The sequence below is a fragment of the Balaenoptera physalus genome (assembly GCF_965194825.1).
Source record: "Balaenoptera physalus genome assembly, chromosome: 2".
Taxonomy (NCBI): domain Eukaryota; kingdom Metazoa; phylum Chordata; class Mammalia; order Artiodactyla; family Balaenopteridae; genus Balaenoptera; species Balaenoptera physalus.
The window spans coordinates 131,337,405-131,348,000 of record NC_138883.1 but is presented as its reverse complement, the minus strand read 5'-3'; the positions used below and the strand labels follow the sequence as shown (position 1 = coordinate 131,348,000).

Here is a 10,596-nt window from a genome sequence, read left to right as displayed (position 1 = left end):
CAGGAAAACTGCCTTGACCCTCTGTCCTGCAAGATTTTAAACCTTAGCTAAGTGGTAAAAATTAACCCAGGTAATTTACTCTCAAGGTGTTTATAATGTGTGAGATGATGTTAAATAATTAAGTCTTTTCTGCATTCACATTTGCAATAAACATAAATCGAGATATTTGTCTCATGCAGTAAATATCGAGCCAAAATTTATAAGATTACCATTAAAGTTTCTGTAGTTTATATTGTAAATTTTCAGGACATGGCAGTCTAGGACATAACCCTTATATTACAATTGGGGATACCAAAACCCAGAGGTGTAACCTGAAAATTTGGCCTACATTCTCTGTAGGATTCCTGCTCACTCTAAAATTTCCTGATTCTACAACTTTAATAGAAGTTATGGAAACAGGAATTGCTTTAAATTACACACCTTAAGACTTGCAGACCTGGATACTACTAAGCATATACTAAATCAAGAGCTCCAGCATTTATATCTAAAAGCCCTGCCTCCTGAAAGGATACCAGTCTTTGACTAAATTGCTTCATTAAGTATGTTTGATTGGTCGCTAGAATCCTTTCTTCAGCAGAGCCATTTGTTTCTAACTTTATAATTTGAAATAATTATAGGATCACAAAAAAGTTGCATTAACAGTACAGAGAGATCCTGTGTACCCATCACCCAGTCTCCCCCAACCATAACTATAGCACGTTATCAGTATCCGGAAATTGACATTGACACAGTAAGAATGAACTAGAGTTCAAGCCTTCCTTGGATTTCACCTGTTTTTGAATAAACTCATTGTTCTCTTGCATGTTTTCCTATATAATTCTATGACATTTTATTACATGTCTAGGTTCACATCACCACCACAATCAAGATAAAGAACTGTTCCATCACCACAAAGAAACTCCCTTGGGCTGCCCCTAGGCAATCACACCCTCCCCTAACCCCTGACTGAACTGTTTTCCATCTCTGTAATCTTGTCATTTTGAGAATGCTTAGATAAATGGGATCATTAGGTATATACCTTTTGCAATTGCCTTTTTCACACTGCATAACACCATTAAGATACATGCAAGTCAAGTCGTATATATTGATAGTTTTTTCCTTTGTGTTTCAGCTGCAACATTTCAAAAGAAATATATGGGCTATTACTTAAAATGCCTTCTTGCAGTTTTCAAAGAAAATATCACATGACACCTTTGTAAATATTGTTTTTACATTTGAGAACTACCTTTTATGTAGAAAATATCTAAATGCAGGTTTCCACAAACTTAGGGGTCATTTTCAGCTTGCCAAAGTCCGTGAAGTCTTTGAAGATAAATACAAAAAAAACGCAAGGGCATTTGCTGCCCTTGGTTTACTCATTTAATAATATTTCCCTAATACCTCTTTACTAGTCTTGTACTGTCTAGGGGAAGACTTTTTCTTTAAAAAGTTACTTCTGGTACCATAGCCATTTCCCACTGGGACCCCAGCACCATATCTATTTAATGACTAAAGGACATAAAGTATTCCAAAACAAAATGCTAACTTTACATACAGGAACTCCTTATAATAACATAAAGATATCCATGTTTTTTTATTTTGTCTTTTAGATGCCAAAATCCATCTGAGTCCATGAGATAAGCATTCTGTATATGATAGCTTATTTGTATTAGCTTTCACTCCAAGTATTCAGTTTTGACTGGACTGGTTTATTGAGTTGATTCAAGTAACGTACAAAGGTTTGTGATCTATAGTTAATTAACTTACTTCAAAATATGGTGCGCGCATGCTCGCGCACACAGAACAGTTTCTTGCCTGGAAACTTCCCTCTGCAGGCAAGATGGGTATCAAAAATTATATTGTTTATGTATCTGGGAACTCATAAGAGGGCACATTACCATCACCAAGTAGCCCACTACTAGAAGACAAAGGGTGAGCCTTATTTTTGGTAGTTGATATACTGGTGGGCAGTAAACAGATAAGGGTTAAGGAAGCTTTCAACTAAACAATTCTATATTTCATAACACACCCTGAGTCACTACAGTTCAGGAAGTTGAAAGCAAAACCCTAATATTGAACCATAATAGTCCATGGCATAATTCAGAAGGATCCAGGAGCCCATGTGAGAAAATGTAAGAAGCTATACTGAATATTCACTATCTGAGAGCTTCACTGCAGATTAATTTTAATAGTTTCAAAAGAGTTAAGATTATGGAAAAACAGCTTAGGAACCTAAGCACTTTTACAATTCTTTTCTCTTGCGTAAATTAAAACATAAGTACATGTTTGTGTATATACAGGAGGAATATAATACCAAGCAAAATCTCTAGTTTATCTTCTTTAGGAGAGGACGAACTCAAAGATTCCTTGTAAATCTCTTAAGAGAACATACTTCTACAGAGGTGTATTTAAAAGCAGATCTCAGTGTTTATTATTCCATCCTCAATTCAACATCTGGCTCTTTTAGATAAATGCAGAATTCTAGGTACTAAGGGAAACTGTAGCAACAAACACTTACTTTTATCTTATCTGACATGACGGAAAACCTCCGTAATATGTCAAAAAGATAACTGAAACACATAGGGCTGCAAACACCAACAGCTGCTGCTCTAAGAGAGTGGCAGGATCACATCTGATAAATGTGATGTTTTTACAAAAATTAACTGCATTGTACTTGAAACTATTTTAAAACAACCAGCTCCAGAATTGTCCTCCCAGAAATAAGAATAATCCCTGATGCCAATGGGAAGATGTTTTAAACAGTATCTGCATTGAACAGAGGGATTTCTGATGGTCTCAGATTTGCTTCTGACCACAGTACAGAAGTCGTACAGGGGAGAACTGAGTTGGTGGTAGCCAGGCAACCTGCATGTTAACCTTCTTTTTCCAGCCTCACCCAGTCATAGATACCAGGTCTTTGACCCTTCAGCCTTAGCCTAGCTGGTTCCAAGATAAACTGTCCCTCAGCAGGCTCCAAGGCAGATGCTGGGAGCTGGGACGTGTCTCGTTGCCCCGTCTGCTATGACCTGGCTCACCCACCTGGCTCAGCCATCGCCTCTTGCTGACTGTAACTCACACGTAGAACTTTACACGTGCTCGGAGGGAACACTTCCCCAGGCAGTAGCCTGCAGAGTTGAGACCCAGAACCTCAATTCCAACACCAGGACCCCAACAGGGAGAGGAAGGTACAAGAAATTCCTTAAAACAAAGAATAAATCAGGAGTGGCTGCCATCAGCAAAAGTGAGGGCTCCCCATATCAGATAAGTTCACTGAGAGGAAATTGTCTCTTTGGTGGTTGGTTTTGGGTTTGGGTTTGGGTTTTGGTTTTGCACCTGATTTTTGTGAAGGAAGTTTATACCTCGGGAGTTTCTCCTCCCAACTAGCCAGAGACTCAATGCCCTGCCCAGTGATTGCTTGTCCTCGCCCAGAGGGAACAACTTCTCCTGTTTGCCCAGGACTTTCCCCACATCCCAGGACCCCTTCAATTGCAGACAAGCTGGCACAGTTGGTCACCGTAGCCCTGCCCCACTATCAGGGGAAAACCTGCTCTACCCCCAACTCCTGGACACACTACTGCAGGCCTTCACTGTCTCTTTGTCACTGTCTCTGCCCCTCCAGCACCAAAACCCTCCTACTGTCACCCAACAGCCCCATGCAGCAGAATGCCTTCCCCAAATGAACAAGGACAAAGAAGCTCAGGACCTTTAAGCCATTGGGATTTGGACCAGGACCCCCTTTGAGGCCCGCCGGACAGCTGGTCCAGACTCCACCTCTCCCATCTCCTTCTTTCTGCTGCGGAGGCCCCAGCTAGCCCAGGGCTAGCCTCTGGGCTCCCAGGGACCAGGGCCTGGCTCTGGACCATAGGTCACATCTCGGCAAGTCACTTCCTCCCAGGCTTTGAGCTCTGTGCACAGACCCACATGGTCAGAGGCCACAGAGGTGCCCCTCACGCTGTCTTCTCGTTTTCTCTCTCTCTCTCTCTCTCTCTTCAGAAAGTAGGACCTGATTTCCCAAGAGCTTTGGGTCCCTTTCGTCCTCTTGCAGCTCTCCCGACAGCGACCTGGGTCCGGGGCGAGCTGGACCTTCTCTCTGTGTAGTTACCGTGCTGAGTAGTTACTGGGATGGGATGGGAAGCTGTTGCATAGGAGGAACGATCACTAAGTGCCACGGCATAATTATGCTCACAGGACGTTTGGAACTCCCCTCTGGAACTTGCTCTCAGAGCCTGTGGCACAGTCTTCTTAATATCTTTATGGTGAAAAGTCTTTATCTTTTGAGATTTGAACTGATGTTGTGAGACTGTCCAAAGACCATCCAGAAACTAGCCTGGAGTGTGAAGCTGAGTGCTGGGCTTGGGAGGGCACTGACTAAACCGGCTGGAGCAGAGGTGAGGGACAGCAGTGAGCAGGGTGTCCTTTTGGGGTTTGACCAGCCGACTCTGAAAAAAATGTCCAAATGTAATACCTTATTCATGTTTCACCTTACCTGGGTGTTCCCAGGTCCCATCAGCCTGTAGAGGAGAACTAAGTCTCATGAAAAATAATATTCCCGTGTCACTGACTCTTACACCAACTGGCTCTTCAAAAACCTTAGATTCGTGCCAAGTCCCTCTCTTACTCCTAGGAATTTCCCAAAGTCCACATGAGTAAGTCCGTTCCCACAACACTGGTGTCACCTGTGATGTTCTGAAGGCTTCTGAGGTTGATTTTTACCAAGTGGAGAAGAACCATTTCTGCCATTTTGTAGTTTGTTTTGTAAGAAGCCACCCCCAAAACAGCTTCTTGGGCCCCAACCTATGGCCAAGTTTCCATCAAAGCTGAAGTTTTAGTTTTTGATTGGCATATTTCCCTCTCTGTAACACCTGGATGTGCAATCTTGGGACCAGGCTGATGGCACAGTCAGGACACCCATACTCCTCACAGTCTCGACTTCCTCTGAAGACTAAAGCTCTGACATTGGGCCAAATCTCTCCTCCCTGGTGCCCTCTTAACCAAGGATGGGTCTTTCTCCGCCCCCAGAAGTTCCCAAACCATCTCCCAGGCATCTGCTTCCATCAGTGAGCTCTGGCTCGGTGTCAAGCTGGGTCCCTCCATCTGCACCACGATGGGCAGACAGTCACAGAAAAGCAGGGTGAGCCAGAGCATAGCTGCAGGAGGGACTTAACACCCAGCCCCCAGAGGTGTCACCTGCCCCAGAGCCACAGAAAACCAGTGGTCCCTTTCAATGAGAGACCGGGCAGAGGGACACACCAGACTATCCATAGGTTCTCTATCTGAAACACCCGGAGCCCACAGGTAAGCAGGGGACAGAGGACAGATGTATCTTTTGGAGAGGGAAGTGTTTCCGAACACGTGGGTGACTGCCTGGTGAAGGTAGGTCCAGGGGTCCCCAGGCCACTAAGGGAAAGCACAGGGTTACTTGCCAAGTGGCGTCAACAGGAGGGAACCGGGCACTGACGTGCCCACAGGCTTGCTTTACAATTCATCTCAGTCCTCACTGCCCATCCCACAGTGATGTGGGCTCATCAGGAAGCCTCCAATTCCCAGCTTGGACAGAACTGTGATGGGAATGTGGCACTTGTAATAAATCTCACTGATGTAACTTTTTCCCTGTCTCCTTTTCACCTATGTGGTTGGGGTTGAGGGCCTTAATCTCTCCAATGAGCTTCTCCTATAAAAGGAGAAGCTTCTCCTATAAAAGGAGTCTGTGCTCAGCACAGACTCAAAAGCCCAGGGAATTTTTATATTTATTACAGAAGGAGGCAAGCATCCATTCTGCCTGTTTCCATTAACACACACTGGCAATTAATGTGTTTGGTTCAAAAGCCTTCAAACATTTTTACATCCATTTGCACATTTAAATGGCTCTATATAACAGTCAAGCAGGTGGTTAACTATATGTATATTAAATTCATAGAGAAACTGGTAATTTTCAATTATAATTGTCAGTTCACAGTTTACATGATAAGAATTTTTTGAATAGACCCATTAGCTGATTTAGTTAGCCAGGGTTTTTATAAATCATGGTTTATTTTCTTATTCTACTTATAAAGGAGGAATTTTCAGTGTTCGCCCATGAATCAATAAATATTTACTTTGGTCTTTATTCTGCCCAAATGCCAAATTTCACAATGGATGAAATATCATTGGGATTTCTTAAACAGCTGTTGGAATGCGGCTGTTTTATTAGTTGTTTTGTTTAGTATTATTACACAGAAAACGGTTTAAAAGTTTTATTCATTTGCTATTAATTTGTTTTCTATGAATAAAGTCAAAATAGGGCTGAATTGCAGTTCCTTGTAATTTTACAACATATTGTACTTCCCTAGTAATATGTTTTGACGATAGAAATTTCCAAGCCCATGAAGAGCTGTCCCATTTCTCTAAATTATATCCTTTAAAGCAAAATTCTGAAATATATAGCACTGGCTTACACATAATAAAATTTGATGATTTTGTCACCAGGGATAATATTTCTCTTTTCTAAGCAACAGAAATCATTTAAAAGCCTCTCATTTGGCTTTTACAGCACAAAAGGCAATGTGAGACACCAGATCTGGGGGGTGGGTGGTGTGGGTAGATAATGAACTAGAGTTGAGATGCTCAAGGCCACACTGAGAAATACCCTCAACACTCTCTATCCTTGTGATTCCCTCAAGTCGTTCCTGGATCTCTCCTTTGAAAGCATGATCAGGCAGGAAATTTTCATCCCCTAAACAGGTAAAGGGGACTACTGGAGGATTTTCAGGTAGTTTCCAAAAACTTGGAACCCCAGTTTCCATGAACTCCCATCGAATCCCATGAACTCCCATCGAATCCCATGAACTCCTTAAACAATATAAGAAATAGGAAAGCCTCAACTTGCTTCCTGTGAGTCCAGCCCCACAAGACACAAGAAGGACTCTGTGACTGGGCTTGGCCAGTCTCAACTTGATGACTAATACCTTCCAGACAGGCAACTCAGAGACACAACTCAGCGAAGAATCTCTCTGAGTTACTTAGCTACGAATGAAAAGATGAGGACTTCCCTGGTGGTGCAGTGGTTAAGAATCCACCTGCCAATGCAGGGGACATAGGTTCGAGCCCTGGTCTGGGAAGATCCCACATGCCGTGGAGCAACTAAGCCCGTACACCACAACTATTGAGCCTGCATGCCACAACTACTGAAGCCCGCGCATCTAGAGCCCGTACTCTGCAACAAGAGAAGCCACCGCAATGAGAAGCCTGCACACAGTAACAAAGAGTAGGCCCTGCTCGCCGCAACTAGAGAAAGCCCGGGCGCAGCAATGAAGACCCAACACAGCCAAAAATAAATAAATTAATTAATTTAAAAAAAAAAAGATAGTGAAAGAGAACATTAAAAAGAAATATTTTATCTCAGATCCCTGGGAAAGATTACAAACTATTTTGCACCCCATAATAAGCTGCCTCATATTTTGAAGAAACATAAACTTGTTATTCTCCTTTAAAAGTTACCTTCTAAAGGCTTTCTCCTTTTAGCTCTTGAATAAACATTCACTGAGGGTGACATAAACCTCAATTCTGACTTCGGGTAGGTTACAAAGGTTTGTAAAGTTAAGGAAAGAGGTTCTTTCTATGATTGAGTCCAGTGAGGTTATCAGGTGGGATACTGTGGGAAAAAGTGAGATGCTATTCTTGAAACAAATGTTTACAGGTGACTGAAGAACATTTCCTGGAAAGAGAGATAAGAGACTGTTTTTCAAGAGAGAAAACAGATCAAGTCAGAGAATTATCTAAGAGAGAGGCAACACCAAACTGAATCAGGGACAGGGCTTTAGCTCCTGGCTCCACAAGCATACAAACTTAGGCAAGTCACTCAACTTCTCTGGGCCTCAGTCTCCTCATCTGAAGACAAGGAAAGCATAATACAGTCTCAGTGGTCGTTTAGAGAAATAATGGGGTAGCATCTGCAAAGCATAGATCTCATAAAATATGAAGCCAAAATGGATGTTCAATAAATGGTAGATGAATCCAGAAAAGTTATGTCATTCATTCGCTTCAGTGATGAGTTAAATTTGATTCCAGGGAGATTGAACATCTGGAGTCCTCCTCTGCCCCTCCCTGAACTGCACTCCTTACCCTTGAATTCCAAAACAAACCCTCTTTTCCTCTCCTACAGCCATTCTCCAGTGGCCAGTGTAGCCACCACTTAGGAACCTGGTGGCCAACTTCAACTTCTACCAAGCTCCCTTAGCATGCCACGTGGACAGAAGAAGGTGTCGATGGGACCTCGGGGAGAGTTTTTTTGTTTGTTTTAATTTCTATGAAGGACTCAGCACTCAGCATTGAATTATCAGCAGTTGATATGCTATCAGCCCTGGACAGAAAAGAAGAAAAAAAATAACACAGCGGTCACCTTACAGGAGAAGGTATTTCTGCAGCAAAAATTGAAGCTTTTTAAATAATGTTTTTAATAATGTATCTGGATTTTCAGAATCACTTTAGGTATGATTTTGTATAGGTCAACAAAACCCCTGCTCATTCTTTTTGAATGAGCAATAAGCTGGAACATTCTGGAAGTAAACATCTGGGACCTGGCCAATCCTTGGGGCAGGTTGGTGTTTGGCAAACCTGAATTTCCATTGAGTAACCCATTGCATCCCCCGGTCATGAAAGTTTTACATTATGTTTAATTTTTAAAACTATTAAGTCTCTCTAGTTGAGAATATAAGAATAAAATAAAAACACTCCCAGTCACCACCCTTATTTTGCTATAAAGTTAAAGATCCTGGTGTGGGTCTCCTGAGGGCTTGCTGCCTCTCTCCATCCTAGAGGAAACCAGGTCACCAGTGTTGTGTGAATATCTTGTCTACATTTTCATAATCTTACTACATCTCCCCCTCCAAAAACAGCATAGGGAATGGCTGTGTGTATGTGTGTGTGTGGATGTTATACATAAAAGCAGTCAAACTATTCTAGACCTCTGCAAGCAGCCTTTGTCAGTCTTTATCATTATCTGTTCTGTTTTCAGTATCTGTGCTTGATGAGACATGTGGAGCAGGCTCATTGTTTTCACACGTTTGTATCTCACTGCAGGAATATGCCATGATCAAATGGAAACATACATTTTAAAAAAATTTTATTGAAATATAGTTGATTTACAGTGTTGTGTTAGTTTCAGGTGTACAGCAAAGTGATTCAGTTATACTGAATATATAAAATAATATATATATGTGTGTTTGTGCATATATATATATATATATATATATATATATATATATATATATATTCTTTTTTAGATTCTTTTCCATTATAGGTATTGCAAGATATTGAGTAGAGTTCCCTGAGCTATACAGTAGGTCCTTGTTGGTTATCTATTTTATATATAGTAGTGTGTATATTTTAATCCCAAACTCCTAATTTATCCCTTCCCCCCTTTCCCCTTTGGTAACCATAAGTTTGTTTTCTATGTCTATGAATCTATTTCTGTTTTGTAAATAAGTTCATTTGTATCATTTTTTTAGATTCCACACATAAGTGATATCATATGATATTTGTCTTTCTCTGTCTGACTTACTTCACTTAGTATGATAATCTCTATGTCCATCCCATGTGTTGCTGCAAATGGCATTATTTCATTCTTTTTTGTGGCTGACTAATATTCCATTACATATATATATATATATATATATATATATATATCTCTCACATCTTCTTTATCCATTCATCTGTTGATGGACATTTAGTTTGCTTCCATGTCTTGGCTATTGTAAATACTGCTGTTATGAACACTGGGGTAAAACATGCATTTTTTGAGACTCCACATTTCCTACAGCCTCACCAATACTTACTACTTCCAAAGTTTCCACTTTATGAAATGGTCCCTCATTATTTTTTTAATTTTAATTTTTATAATTACTCATAAGGTCCAACAACGTTTCATATGTTTATTGCCCATTTGGGTTTTTATCTTCTCTGACATCTCCTGTTCCTACTCTTTGTCCATTTTTATAATTAGTTCTTTTTTCTTATTGAGTCATAGAATTCCTTATATATTTTAGATCCTAAACTTCTTATCAGTTATATATGCTCAAATATTTTGCTGGAAGATCATTTTCAAAACTTTTATTTCAGATAGATACATCAGCTAAAATACCCCTTTGAGCTTCTTACACGTAGAAATTTCTTACTACCATATTCACATAATAATTCATTTTATGTTCACTTGCTAAGTCATTTTACAGGTTTTTTTGAGTACTATATCTCATGGGCAATCAACTGTGCCAGCTTTGGGGCAAAATAAGGATAAATAAGATGTTCACTTTCTAGTTGGGAACGTGACAACACCACAAATACCTAAAATACATGGTAAGATGTAATTTGAGCCATAAGAGAATCGAGCTGAGAGAGAAAGTACTTCTGGCATTTCATGGTAAAAGTGGCAGGAGAATCTAACTTTGAAATTTGGTAGAAATCGGACGTGCAAGGATAGGGTTCAGGACATGGAGCTGGAGATTTCATGAGCAAATATCAATCCATTTTTTGAACAAACATTTTTCATATTTTATCTCATTTTAGCTTGAAGGCAATTCTGCAAAGTAGTTATGATCGTTGTCTTTTCCACGTGTGAGGAGCCAAGGTTCAGAGAGCTTAGGA

The 10,596-nt window shown here is 40.7% G+C and overlaps 1 long non-coding RNA gene across 1 annotated transcript in view; it reads left to right on the top strand.

Moving 5' to 3' along the window:
• Positions 1–10,596, top strand: part of LOC309654478 — a 453,970-nt gene that overhangs the window by 382,968 nt on the left and 60,406 nt on the right. The gene's annotated exons all lie outside the window — the stretch shown is intronic.